General features: G+C 56.0%; 1 protein-coding gene across 2 annotated transcripts in view; it reads right to left on the bottom strand.

Moving 5' to 3' along the window:
• Positions 1-15,672, bottom strand: part of LOC139250027 (uncharacterized) — a 182,205-nt gene that overhangs the window by 154,971 nt on the left and 11,562 nt on the right. The window lies entirely within an intron of this gene.

Here is a 15,672-nt window from a genome sequence, read left to right as displayed (position 1 = left end):
ACTCACTGCCTTCCCCACTGCTCCATACCATGCTACTCACTGCCTTCCCCACTCTCCATACCATGCGACTCACTGCTTCCCCACTGCCCCATACCATGCTACTCACTGCCTTCCCCACTGCCCCATAACATTCTACTCACTGCTTCCCCACTGCCCCATACCACGCTGCTCACTCCCTTCCCCACTGCCCATACCATGCTAGTCACTGCCTTCCCCACTCTCCATACCATGCTGCTCACTGCCTTCCCCACTACCACATACCATGCTACAAACTGCCTTCCCCACTCTCCGTACCATGCTGCTCACTGCCTTCCCCACTGCCCCATATCATGCTACTCACTGCTTCCCCATTCTCCATACCATGCTACTCACTGCCTTCCCCAGTCTCCATACCATGCTACTCACTGCCTTCCCCACTGCCCCATACCATGCTACTCACTGCCTTCCCCACTGCCCCATACCATGCTACTCACTGCCTTCCCCACTGCCCCATACCATGCTACTCACTGCCTTCTCCACTGCCCCATACCATGCAACTCACTGCCTTCCCCACTGCCCCATACCATGCTACTCACTGCCTTCCCGACTGCCCCATACAATGCTACTCACTGCCTTCCCCACTGCCCCATACCATGCTACTCACTGCCTTCCCCACTGCCCCAAAACATTCTACTCACTGCTTCCCCACTGCCCCATACCATGCTGCTCACTCCCTTCCCCACTGCCCATACCATGCTACTCACTGCCTTTCCCACTCTCCATACCATGCTACTCATTGCCTTCCCCACTGCCCCATTCCATGCTGCTCACTGCCTTCCCCACTGCCCCATACCATGCTACTCAATGCCTTCCCAACTCTCCATAACATGCTGCTCACTGCCTTCCCCACTGCCCCATACCATGCTACTCACTGCCTTCCCCACTCTCCATACGATGCTGCTCACTGCCTTCCCCACTGCCCGATATCATGCTACTCACTGCTTCCACATTCTCCATACCATGCTACTCACTGCCTTCCCCAGTCTCCATACCATGCTACTCACTGCCTTCCCCACTGCCCCATACCATGCTACCCACTGCCTTCCCCACTGCCCCATACCATGCTACTCACTGCATTCCCCACTGCCCCATACCATGCTACTCACTGCCTTCACCACTGCCCCATACCATGCAACTCACTGCCTTCCCCACTGCCCCATACCATGCTACTCACTGCCTTCCCGACTGCCCCATACCATGCTACTCACTGCCTTCCCCACTGCCCCATACCATGCTACTCACTGCCTTCCCCACTGCCCCATAACATGCTACTCACTGCATTCCCCACTGCTCCATACCATGCTACTCACTGCTTCCCCACTCTCCATACCATGCTACACACTGCTTCCCCACTCTCCATACCTTGCTACACACTGCCTTCCCCACTGCCCCATACCATGCTACTCAATGACTTCCCCAGTGCTCCATACCATGCTACTCACTGCCTTCCCCACTCTCCATACCATGCTGCTCACTGCCTTCCCCAATGGCCCATACCATGCTTCTCACTGCCTTCCCCACTCTCCATACCATGCTACTCACTGCCTTCCCCACTGCCCCATACCATGCTACTCACTGACTTCCCCACTGCCCCATACCATGCTACTCACTGCCTTCCCCACTCTCCATACCATGCTGCTCACTGCCTTCCCCACTGCCCCATACCTTGCTACTCACTGCTTCTCCACTGCTCCATACCATGCTGCTCACTGCCTTCCTCACTGCCCCACACCATGCTACTCACTGCCTTCCCCACTCTCCATACCATGCTGCTCATTGCCTTCCCCACTGCCACATACCATGCTACTCACTGCCTTCCCCACTCTCCATACCATGCTACTCACTGCCTTCCCCAGTCTCCATACCTTGCTGCTCACTGCCTTCCCCACTGCCCCATACCATGCTACTCACTGCCTTCCCCACTGCCCCATACCATGCTACTCACTGCCTTCTACACTGCCCCATACCATGCAACTCACTGCCTTCCCCACTGCCCCATACCATCCTACACACTGCCTTCCCCACTGCACCATACCATGCTACTCACTGCCTTCCCCACTGCCCCATACCATGCTACTCATTGCTTTTCCTACTGCCCCATACCATGCTACTCACTGCCTTCCCCACTGCCCCATACCATGCTACTCACTGCCTTCCCCACTCTCCATACCAAGCTACTCACTGTCTTCCCCACTGCCCCAAACCATGGTACTCACTGCCTTCCCCACTGCCCCATACCATGCTACTCACTGCCTTCCCCACTGCCCCATAACATGCTACTCACTGCCTTCCCCACTGCTCCATACCATGCTATTCACTGCTTCCCCACTCTCCATACCATGCTACTCACTGCTTCCCCAAGCTCCATACCTTGCTACTCATTGCCTTCCCCAATGCCCCATACCATGCTACTCACTGCCTTCCCCACTCTCCATACCATGCGACTCACTGCTTCCCCACTGCCCCATACCATGCTACTCACTGCCTTCCTCACTCTCCATACCATGCTACTCAAAGCCTTTCCCACTGCCCCATACCATGCTACTCACTGCCTTCCCCACTGCCCCATACCATGCTACACACTGCTTCCCCACTCTCCATAACATGCTGCTCACTGCCTTCCCCACTGCCCCATACCATGCTACTCACTGCCTTCCCCACTCTCCATACCATGCTACTCACTGCCTTCCCCAGTCTCCATACCTTACTACTCACTGCCTTCCCCACTGCCCCATACCATGCTACTCAATGCCTTCCCAACTCTCCATAACATGCTGCTCACTGCCTTCCCCACTGCCCCATACCATGCTACTCACTGCCTTCCCCACTCTCCATACCATGCTACTCACTGCCTTCCCCAGTCTCCATACCTTACTACTCACTGCCTTCCCCACTGCCCCATACCATGCTACTCACTGCCTTCCCCACTGCCCATACCATGCTACTCAATGCTTCCCCACTGCCCCATACCATGCTACTCACTGCCTTCCCCACTGCTCCATACCATGCTACTCACTGCTTCCACACTGCCCCATACCATGCTACTGACTACCTTCCCCACTGCCCCATACCATGCTACTCACTGCCTTCCCCACTGCCCCATACCATGCTACTCACTGCCTTCCCCACTGCCCCATACCATGCTACTCACTGCTTCCCCACTCTCCATACCATGCTACTCCCTGCTTCCCCACTCTCCATACCTTGCTACACACTGCCTTCCCCACTGCCCCATACCATGCTACTCAATGACTTCCCCACTTCCCCATAACATGCTACTCACTGCCTTCCCCACTCTCCATACCATGCTGCTCACTGCCTTCCCCAATGGCCCATACCATGCTTCTCACTGCCTTCCCCACTCTCCATACCATGCTACTCACTGCCTTCCCCACTGCCCCATACCATGCTACTCACTGACTTCCCCACTGCCCCATATCATGCTACTCACTGCCTTCCCAACTCTCCATACCATGCTGCTCACTGCCTTCCCCACTGCCCCATACCATGCTACTCACTGCTTCTCCACTGCTCCATACCATGCTGCTCACTGCCTTCCTCACTGCCCCATACCATGCTACTCACTGCCTTCCCCACTCTCCATACCATGCTGCTCACTGCCTTCCCCACTGCCCCATACCATGCTGCTCACTGCCTTCCCCACTCTCCATACCATGCTGCTCACTGCCTTCCCCACTGCCCCATTCCATGCTACTCAATGCCTTCCCCACTCTCCATACCATGCTACTCACTGCCTTCCCCAGTCTCCATACCTTGCTGCTCACTGCCTTCCCCACTGCCCCATACCATGCTACTCACTGCCTTCCCCACTGCCCATACCATGCTACTCACTGCCTTCTCCACTGCCCCATACCATGCTACTCACTGCCTTCTACACTGCCCCATACCATGCAACTCACTGCCTTCCCCACTGCCCCATACCATGCTACACACTGCCTTCCCCACTGCACCATACCATGCTACTCACTGCCTTCCCCACTGCCCCATACCATACTACTCACTGCCGTTCCCACTGCACCATACCTTGCTACTCACCGCCTTCCCCACTGCCCCATACCATGCTATTCACTGCCTTCCCCACTCTCCATACCAAGCGACTCACTGTCTTCCCCACTGCCCCATACCATGGTACTCACTGCCTTCCACACTGCCCCATACCATGCTACTCACTGCCTTCCCCACTGCCCCATAACATGCTACTCACTGCCTTCCCCACTGCTCCATACCATGCTACTCACTGCTTCCCCACTCTCCATACCATGCTACTCACTGCTTCCCCACTCTCCATACCTTGCTACTCACTGCCTTCCCCAATGGCTCATACCATGCTACTCACTGACTTCCCCACTGCCCCATACCATGCTACTCACTGCCTTCCCCACTCTCCATACCATGCTGCTCACTGCCTTCCCCACAGGCCCATACCATGCTACTCACTGCTTCTCCACTGCTCCATAGCAGGCTGCTCACTGCCTTCCTCACTGCCCCATACCATGCTACTCACTGTCTTCCCCACTCTCCATACCATGCTGCTCACTGCCTTCCCAACTTCCCCATACCATGCTACTCACTGCCTTCCCCACTGCCCCATACCATGCTACTCAATGCCTTCCCCACTCTCCATAACATGCTACTCACTGCCTTCCCCACTGCTCCATACCATGCTACTCACTGCTTCCCCACTCTCCATACCATGCTACTCACTGCTTCCCCACTCTCCATACCATGCTACTCACTGCCTTCCCCACTGCCCCAGACCATGCTACTCACTGACTTCCCCACTGCCCCATACCATGCTACTCACTGCCTTCCCCACTCTCCATACCATGCTGCTCACTGCCTTCCCCACTGCCCCATATCATGCTACTCACTGCTTCTCCACTGCTCCATAGCAGGCTGCTCACTGCCTTCCTCACTGCCCCATACCATGCTACTCACTGTCTTCCCCACTCTCCATACCATGCTGCTCACTGCCTTCCCAACTGCCCCATACCATGCTACTCACTGCCTTCCCCACTCTCCATACCATGCTGCTCACTGCCTTCCCCACTGCCGCATACCATGCTACTCAATGCCTTCCCCACTCTCCATACCATGCTGCTCACTGCCTTCCCCACTGCCCCATACCATGCTACTCACTGCTTCCCCATTCTCCATACCATGCTACTCACTGCCTTCCCCAGTCTCCATACCATGCTACTCACTGCCTTCCCCACTGCCCCATACCATGCTACTCACTGCCTTCTACACTGCCCCATACCATGCAACTCACTGCCTTCCCCACTGCCCCATACCTTGCAACACACTGCCTTCCCCACTGCCCCATACCATGCTACTCACTGCCTTCTCCACTGCCCCATACCATGCTACTCACTGCTTCCCCACTCTCCATACCAAGCTACTAACTGTCTTCCCCATTGCCCCATACCATGCTACTCACTGCCTTCCCCACTGCTCCATACCATGCTACTCACTGCTTCCCCACGCTCCATACCATGCTACTCACTGCTTCCCCACTCTCCATACCTTGCTACTCACTGCCTTCCCCACTGCCCCATACCATGCTACTCACTGCCTTCCCCACTGCCCCATACCATGCTACTCACTGCCTTCTACACTGCCCCATACCATGCAACTCACTGCCTTCCCCACTGCCCCATACCATCCTACACACTGCCTTCCCCACTGCACCATACCATGCTACTCACTGCCTTCCCCACTGCCCCATACCATGCTACTCATTGCTTTTCCTACTGCCCCATACCATGCTACTCACTGCCTTCCCCACCGCCCCATACCATGCTACTCACTGCCTTCCCCACTCTCCATACCAAGCTACTCACTGTCTTCCCCACTGCCCCAAACCATGGTACTCACTGCCTTCCCCACTGCCCCATACCATGCTACTCACTGCCTTCCCCACTGCCCCATAACATGCTACTCACTGCCTTCCCCACTGCTCCATACCATGCTATTCACTGCTTCCCCACTCTCCATACCATGCTACTCACTGCTTCCCCAAGCTCCATACCTTGCTACTCATTGCCTTCCCCAATGCCCCATACCATGCTACTCACTGCCTTCCCCACTCTCCATACCATGCGACTCACTGCTTCCCCACTGCCCCATACCATGCTACTCACTGCCTTCCTCACTCTCCATACCATGCTACTCAAAGCCTTTCCCACTGCCCCATACCATGCTACTCACTGCCTTCCCCACTGCCCCATACCATGCTACACACTGCTTCCCCACTCTCCATAACATGCTGCTCACTGCCTTCCCCACTGCCCCATACCATGCTACTCACTGCCTTCCCCACTCTCCATACCATGCTACTCACTGCCTTCCCCAGTCTCCATACCTTACTACTCACTGCCTTCCCCACTGCCCCATACCATGCTACTCAATGCCTTCCCAACTCTCCATAACATGCTGCTCACTGCCTTCCCCACTGCCCCATACCATGCTACTCACTGCCTTCCCCACTCTCCATACCATGCTACTCACTGCCTTCCCCAGTCTCCATACCTTACTACTCACTGCCTTCCCCACTGCCCCATACCATGCTACTCACTGCCTTCCCCACTGCCCATACCATGCTACTCAATGCTTCCCCACTGCCCCATACCATGCTACTCACTGCCTTCCCCACTGCTCCATACCATGCTACTCACTGCTTCCACACTGCCCCATACCATGCTACTGACTACCTTCCCCACTGCCCCATACCATGCTACTCACTGCCTTCCCCACTGCCCCATACCATGCTACTCACTGCCTTCCCCACTGCCCCATACCATGCTACTCACTGCTTCCCCACTCTCCATACCATGCTACTCCCTGCTTCCCCACTCTCCATACCTTGCTACACACTGCCTTCCCCACTGCCCCATACCATGCTACTCAATGACTTCCCCACTTCCCCATAACATGCTACTCACTGCCTTCCCCACTCTCCATACCATGCTGCTCACTGCCTTCCCCAATGGCCCATACCATGCTTCTCACTGCCTTCCCCACTCTCCATACCATGCTACTCACTGCCTTCCCCACTGCCCCATACCATGCTACTCACTGACTTCCCCACTGCCCCATATCATGCTACTCACTGCCTTCCCAACTCTCCATACCATGCTGCTCACTGCCTTCCCCACTGCCCCATACCATGCTACTCACTGCTTCTCCACTGCTCCATACCATGCTGCTCACTGCCTTCCTCACTGCCCCATACCATGCTACTCACTGCCTTCCCCACTCTCCATACCATGCTGCTCACTGCCTTCCCCACTGCCCCATACCATGCTGCTCACTGCCTTCCCCACTCTCCATACCATGCTGCTCACTGCCTTCCCCACTGCCCCATTCCATGCTACTCAATGCCTTCCCCACTCTCCATACCATGCTACTCACTGCCTTCCCCAGTCTCCATACCTTGCTGCTCACTGCCTTCCCCACTGCCCCATACCATGCTACTCACTGCCTTCCCCACTGCCCATACCATGCTACTCACTGCCTTCTCCACTGCCCCATACCATGCTACTCACTGCCTTCTACACTGCCCCATACCATGCAACTCACTGCCTTCCCCACTGCCCCATACCATGCTACACACTGCCTTCCCCACTGCACCATACCATGCTACTCACTGCCTTCCCCACTGCCCCATACCATACTACTCACTGCCTTTCCCACTGCACCATACCTTGCTACTCACCGCCTTCCCCACTGCCCCATACCATGCTATTCACTGCCTTCCCCACTCTCCATACCAAGCGACTCACTGTCTTCCCCACTGCCCCATACCATGGTACTCACTGCCTTCCACACTGCCCCATACCATGCTACTCACTGCCTTCCCCACTGCCCCATAACATGCTACTCACTGCCTTCCCCACTGCTCCATACCATGCTACTCACTGCTTCCCCACTCTCCATACCATGCTACTCACTGCTTCCCCACTCTCCATACCTTGCTACTCACTGCCTTCCCCAATGGCTCATACCATGCTACTCACTGACTTCCCCACTGCCCCATACCATGCTACTCACTGCCTTCCCCACTCTCCATACCATGCTGCTCACTGCCTTCCCCACAGGCCCATACCATGCTACTCACTGCTTCTCCACTGCTCCATAGCAGGCTGCTCACTGCCTTCCTCACTGCCCCATACCATGCTACTCACTGTCTTCCCCACTCTCCATACCATGCTGCTCACTGCCTTCCCAACTTCCCCATACCATGCTACTCACTGCCTTCCCCACTGCCCCATACCATGCTACTCAATGCCTTCCCCACTCTCCATAACATGCTACTCACTGCCTTCCCCACTGCTCCATACCATGCTACTCACTGCTTCCCCACTCTCCATACCATGCTACTCACTGCTTCCCCACTCTCCATACCATGCTACTCACTGCCTTCCCCACTGCCCCAGACCATGCTACTCACTGACTTCCCCACTGCCCCATACCATGCTACTCACTGCCTTCCCCACTCTCCATACCATGCTGCTCACTGCCTTCCCCACTGCCCCATATCATGCTACTCACTGCTTCTCCACTGCTCCATAGCAGGCTGCTCACTGCCTTCCTCACTGCCCCATACCATGCTACTCACTGTCTTCCCCACTCTCCATACCATGCTGCTCACTGCCTTCCCAACTGCCCCATACCATGCTACTCACTGCCTTCCCCACTCTCCATACCATGCTGCTCACTGCCTTCCCCACTGCCGCATACCATGCTACTCAATGCCTTCCCCACTCTCCATACCATGCTGCTCACTGCCTTCCCCACTGCCCCATACCATGCTACTCACTGCTTCCCCATTCTCCATACCATGCTACTCACTGCCTTCCCCAGTCTCCATACCATGCTACTCACTGCCTTCCCCACTGCCCCATACCATGCTACTCACTGCCTTCTACACTGCCCCATACCATGCAACTCACTGCCTTCCCCACTGCCCCATACCTTGCAACACACTGCCTTCCCCACTGCCCCATACCATGCTACTCACTGCCTTCTCCACTGCCCCATACCATGCTACTCACTGCTTCCCCACTCTCCATACCAAGCTACTAACTGTCTTCCCCATTGCCCCATACCATGCTACTCACTGCCTTCCCCACTGCTCCATACCATGCTACTCACTGCTTCCCCACGCTCCATACCATGCTACTCACTGCTTCCCCACTCTCCATACCTTGCTACTCACTGCCTTCCCCACTGCCCCATACCATGCTACTCACTGACTTCCCCACTGCCCCATAACATGCTACTCACTGCCTTCCCCACTCTCCATACCATGCTGCTCACTGCCTTCCCCAATGGCCCATACCATGCTTCTCACTGCCTTCCCCACTCTCCATACCATGCTACTCACTGCCTTCCCCACTGCCCCATACCATGCTACTCACTGACTTCCCCACTGCCCCATATCATGCTACTCACTGCCTTCCCCACTCTCCATACCATGCTACTCACTGACTTCCCCACTGCCCCATATCATGCTACTCACTGCCTTCCCAACTCTCCATACCATGCTGCTCACTGCCTTCCCCACTGCCCCATACCATGCTACTCACTGCTTCTCCACTGCTCCATACCATGCTGCTCACTGCCTTCCTCACTGCCCCATACCATGCTACTCACTGCCTTCCCCACTCTCCATACCATGCTGCTCACTGCCTTCCCCACTGCCCCATACCATGCTACTCACTGCCTTCCCCACTCTCCATACCATGCTGCTCACTGCCTTCCCCACTGCCCCATTCCATGCTACTCAATGCCTTCCCCACTCTCCATACCATGCTACTCACTGCCTTCCCCAGTCTCCATACCTTGCTGCTCACTGCCTTCCCCACTGCCCCATACCATGCTACTCACTGCCTTCCCCACTGCCCATACCATGCTACTCACTGCCTTCTCCACTGCCCCATACCATGCTACTCACTGCCTTCTACACTGCCCCATACCATGCAACTCACTGCCTTCCCCACTGCCCCATACCATGCTACACACTGCCTTCCCCACTGCACCATACCATGCTACTCACTGCCTTCCCCACTGCCCCATACCATACTACTCACTGCCTTTCCCACTGCACCATACCTTGCTACTCACCGCCTTCCCCACTGCCCCATACCATGCTATTCACTGCCTTCCCCACTCTCCATACCAAGCGACTCACTGTCTTCCCCACTGCCCCATACCATGGTACTCACTGCCTTCCACACTGCCCCATACCATGCTACTCACTGCCTTCCCCACTGCCCCATAACATGCTACTCACTGCCTTCCCCACTGCTCCATACCATGCTACTCACTGCTTCCCCACTCTCCATACCATGCTACTCACTGCTTCCCCACTCTCCATACCTTGCTACTCACTGCCTTCCCCAATGGCTCATACCATGCTACTCACTGACTTCCCCACTGCCCCATACCATGCTACTCACTGCCTTCCCCACTCTCCATACCATGCTGCTCACTGCCTTCCCCACAGGCCCATACCATGCTACTCACTGCTTCTCCACTGCTCCATAGCAGGCTGCTCACTGCCTTCCTCACTGCCCCATACCATGCTACTCACTGTCTTCCCCACTCTCCATACCATGCTGCTCACTGCCTTCCCAACTTCCCCATACCATGCTACTCACTGCCTTCCCCACTCTCCATACCATGCTGCTCACTGCCTTCCCCACTGCCCCATACCATGCTACTCAATGCCTTCCCCACTCTCCATAACATGCTACTCACTGCCTTCCCCACTGCTCCATACCATGCTACTCACTGCTTCCCCACTCTCCATACCATGCTACTCACTGCTTCCCCACTCTCCATACCATGCTACTCACTGCCTTCCCCACTGCCCCAGACCATGCTACTCACTGACTTCCCCACTGCCCCATACCATGCTACTCACTGCCTTCCCCACTCTCCATACCATGCTGCTCACTGCCTTCCCCACTGCCCCATATCATGCTACTCACTGCTTCTCCACTGCTCCATAGCAGGCTGCTCACTGCCTTCCTCACTGCCCCATACCATGCTACTCACTGTCTTCCCCACTCTCCATACCATGCTGCTCACTGCCTTCCCAACTGCCCCATACCATGCTACTCACTGCCTTCCCCACTCTCCATACCATGCTGCTCACTGCCTTCCCCACTGCCGCATACCATGCTACTCAATGCCTTCCCCACTCTCCATACCATGCTGCTCACTGCCTTCCCCACTGCCCCATACCATGCTACTCACTGCTTCCCCATTCTCCATACCATGCTACTCACTGCCTTCCCCAGTCTCCATACCATGCTACTCACTGCCTTCCCCACTGCCCCATACCATGCTACTCACTGCCTTCTACACTGCCCCATACCATGCAACTCACTGCCTTCCCCACTGCCCCATACCTTGCAACACACTGCCTTCCCCACTGCCCCATACCATGCTACTCACTGCCTTCTCCACTGCCCCATACCATGCTACTCACTGCTTCCCCACTCTCCATACCAAGCTACTAACTGTCTTCCCCATTGCCCCATACCATGCTACTCACTGCCTTCCCCACTGCTCCATACCATGCTACTCACTGCTTCCCCACGCTCCATACCATGCTACTCACTGCTTCCCCACTCTCCATACCTTGCTACTCACTCCCTTCCCCACTGCCCCATACCATGCTACTCACTGACTTCCCCACTGCCCCATACCATGCTACTCACTGCCTTCCCCACTCTCCATACCATGCTGCTCACTGCCTTCCCCACTGGCCCATACCATGTTTCTCACTGCCTTCCCCACTCTCCATACCATGCTACTCACTGCCTTCCACACTGCCCCAGACCATGCTACTCACTGACTTCCCCACTGCCCCATACCATGCTACTCACTGCCTTCCCCACTCTCCATACCATGCTGCTCACTGCCTTCCCCATTCTCCATACCATGCTACTCACTGCCTTCCCCAGTCTCCATACCATGCTACTCACTGCCTTCCCCACTGCCCCATACCATGCTATTCATTGCCTTCCCCACTGCCCCATAGCATGCTACTCACTGCCTTCCCCACTGCCCCATACCATGCTACTCACTGCCTTCTCCACTGCCCCATACCATGCAACTCACTGCCTTCCCCACTGCCCCATACCATGCTACTCACTGCCTTCCCGACTGCCCCATACCAAGCTACTCACTGCCTTTCCCACTGCCCCATACCATGCTAATGACTGCCTTACCCACTGCCCCATACCATGCTACTCAATGCCTTTCCCACTCTCCATACCATGCTACTCACTGCCTTCCCCACTGCCCCATACCATGCTGCTCACTGCCTTCCCCACTGCCCCATACCATGCTACTCACTGCCTTCCCCACTCTCCATAACATGCTGCTCACTGCCTTCCCCACTGCCCCATACCATGCTACTCACTGCCTTCCCCACTCTCCATACCATGCTACTCACTGCCTTCCCCAGTCTCCATACCATGCTACTCACTGCCTTCCCCACTGCCCATACCATGCTACTCACTGCCTTCCCCACTGCCCCATACCATGCTACTCACTGCCTTCTGCACTGCCCCATACCATGCAACTCACTGCCTTCCCCACTGCCCCATACCATGCTACACACTGCCTTCCCCACTGCACCATACCATGCTACTCACTGCCTTCCCCACTGACCCATACCATGCTACTCACTGCCTTTCCCACTGCCCCATACCATGCTACTCACTGCCTCCCCCACTGCCCCATACCATGCTACTCACTGCCTTCCCCACTCTCCATACCATGCTACTCACTGCCTTCCCCACTGCCCCATACCATGCTACTCACTGCCTTCCCCACTGCCCCATACCATGCTACTCACTGCCTTCCCCACTGCCCCATAACATGCTACTCACTGCCTTCCCCACTCTCCATACCATGCTGCTCACTGCTTTCCCCACTGCCCCATACCATGCTAGTCACTGCCTTCCCCACTGCCCCATACCATGCTACTCACTGCCTTCCCCACTCTCCATACCATGCTGCTCACTGCCTTCCCCACTGCCCCATACCATGCTACTCACTGCCTTCCCCACTGCCCCATACCATGCTACTCAGTGCCTACCCCACTGCACCATACCATGCTACTCACTGCTTCCCCACTGCCCCATACCATGCTACTCACTGCCTTCCCCACTGCCCCATACCATGCTACTCAGTGCCTACCCCACTGCCCCATACCATGCTACTCACTGCTTCCCCACTGCCCCATACCATGCTACTCACTGCCTTCCCCACTGCCCCATACCATGCTACTCACTGCCTTCCCCACTGCCCCATACCATGCTACACACTGCCTTCCCCACTGCACCATACCATGCTACTCACTGCCTTCCCCACTGACCCATACCATGCTACTCACTGCCTTTCCCACTGCCCCATACGATGCTACTCACTGCCTCCCCCACTGCCCCATACCATGCTACTCACTGCCTTCCCCACTCTCCATACCATGCTACTCACTGACTTCCCCACTGCCCCATACCATGCTACTCACTGCCTTCCCCACTCTCCATACCATGCTGCTCACTGCCTTCCCCACTGCCCCATATCATGCTACTCACTGCTTCTCCACTGCTCCATAGCAGGCTGCTCACTGCCTTCCTCACTGCCCCATACCATGCTACTCACTGTCTTCCCCACTCTCCATACCATGCTGCTCACTGCCTTCCCAACTGCCCCATACCATGCTACTCACTGCCTTCCCCACTCTCCATACCATGCTGCTCACTGCCTTCCCCACTGCCGCATACCATGCTACTCAATGCCTTCCCCACTCTCCATACCATGCTGCTCACTGCCTTCCCCACTGCCCCATACCATGCTACTCACTGCTTCCCCATTCTCCATACCATGCTACTCACTGCCTTCCCCAGTCTCCATACCATGCTACTCACTGCCTTCCCCACTGCCCCATACCATGCTACTCACTGCCTTCTACACTGCCCCATACCATGCAACTCACTGCCTTCCCCACTGCCCCATACCTTGCAACACACTGCCTTCCCCACTGCCCCATACCATGCTACTCACTGCCTTCTCCACTGCCCCATACCATGCTACTCACTGCTTCCCCACTCTCCATACCAAGCTACTAACTGTCTTCCCCATTGCCCCATACCATGCTACTCACTGCCTTCCCCACTGCTCCATACCATGCTACTCACTGCTTCCCCACGCTCCATACCATGCTACTCACTGCTTCCCCACTCTCCATACCTTGCTACTCACTGCCTTCCCCACTGCCCCATACCATGCTACTCACTGACTTCCCCACTGCCCCATAACATGCTACTCACTGCCTTCCCCACTCTCCATACCATGCTGCTCACTGCCTTCCCCAATGGCCCATACCATGCTTCTCACTGCCTTCCCCACTCTCCATACCATGCTACTCACTGCCTTCCCCACTGCCCCATACCATGCTACTCACTGACTTCCCCACTGCCCCATATCATGCTACTCACTGCCTTCCCCACTCTCCATACCATGCTACTCACTGACTTCCCCACTGCCCCATATCATGCTACTCACTGCCTTCCCAACTCTCCATACCATGCTGCTCACTGCCTTCCCCACTGCCCCATACCATGCTACTCACTGCTTCTCCACTGCTCCATACCATGCTGCTCACTGCCTTCCTCACTGCCCCATACCATGCTACTCACTGCCTTCCCCACTCTCCATACCATGCTGCTCACTGCCTTCCCCACTGCCCCATACCATGCTACTCACTGCCTTCCCCACTCTCCATACCATGCTGCTCACTGCCTTCCCCACTGCCCCATTCCATGCTACTCAATGCCTTCCCCACTCTCCATACCATGCTACTCACTGCCTTCCCCAGTCTCCATACCTTGCTGCTCACTGCCTTCCCCACTGCCCCATACCATGCTACTCACTGCCTTCCCCACTGCCCATACCATGCTACTCACTGCCTTCTCCACTGCCCCATACCATGCTACTCACTGCCTTCTACACTGCCCCATACCATGCAACTCACTGCCTTCCCCACTGCCCCATACCATGCTACACACTGCCTTCCCCACTGCACCATACCATGCTACTCACTGCCTTCCCCACTGCCCCATACCATACTACTCACTGCCTTTCCCACTGCACCATACCTTGCTACTCACCGCCTTCCCCACTGCCCCATACCATGCTATTCACTGCCTTCCCCACTCTCCATACCAAGCGACTCACTGTCTTCCCCACTGCCCCATACCATGGTACTCACTGCCTTCCACACTGCCCCATACCATGCTACTCACTGCCTTCCCCACTGCCCCATAACATGCTACTCACTGCCTTCCCCACTGCTCCATACCATGCTACTCACTGCTTCCCCACTCTCCATACCATGCTACTCACTGCTTCCCCACTCTCCATACCTTGCTACTCACTGCCTTCCCCAATGGCTCATACCATGCTACTCACTGACTTCCCCACTGCCCCATACCATGCTACTCACTGCCTTCCCCACTCTCCATACCATGCTGCTCACTGCCTTCCCCACAGGCCCATACCATGCTACTCACTGCTTCTCCACTGCTC

The sequence above is a fragment of the Pristiophorus japonicus genome, unplaced genomic scaffold (assembly GCF_044704955.1).
Source record: "Pristiophorus japonicus isolate sPriJap1 unplaced genomic scaffold, sPriJap1.hap1 HAP1_SCAFFOLD_337, whole genome shotgun sequence".
Lineage (NCBI taxonomy): Eukaryota > Metazoa > Chordata > Chondrichthyes > Pristiophoridae > Pristiophorus > Pristiophorus japonicus.
This window is presented reverse-complemented; position numbering and strand designations above follow the sequence as displayed.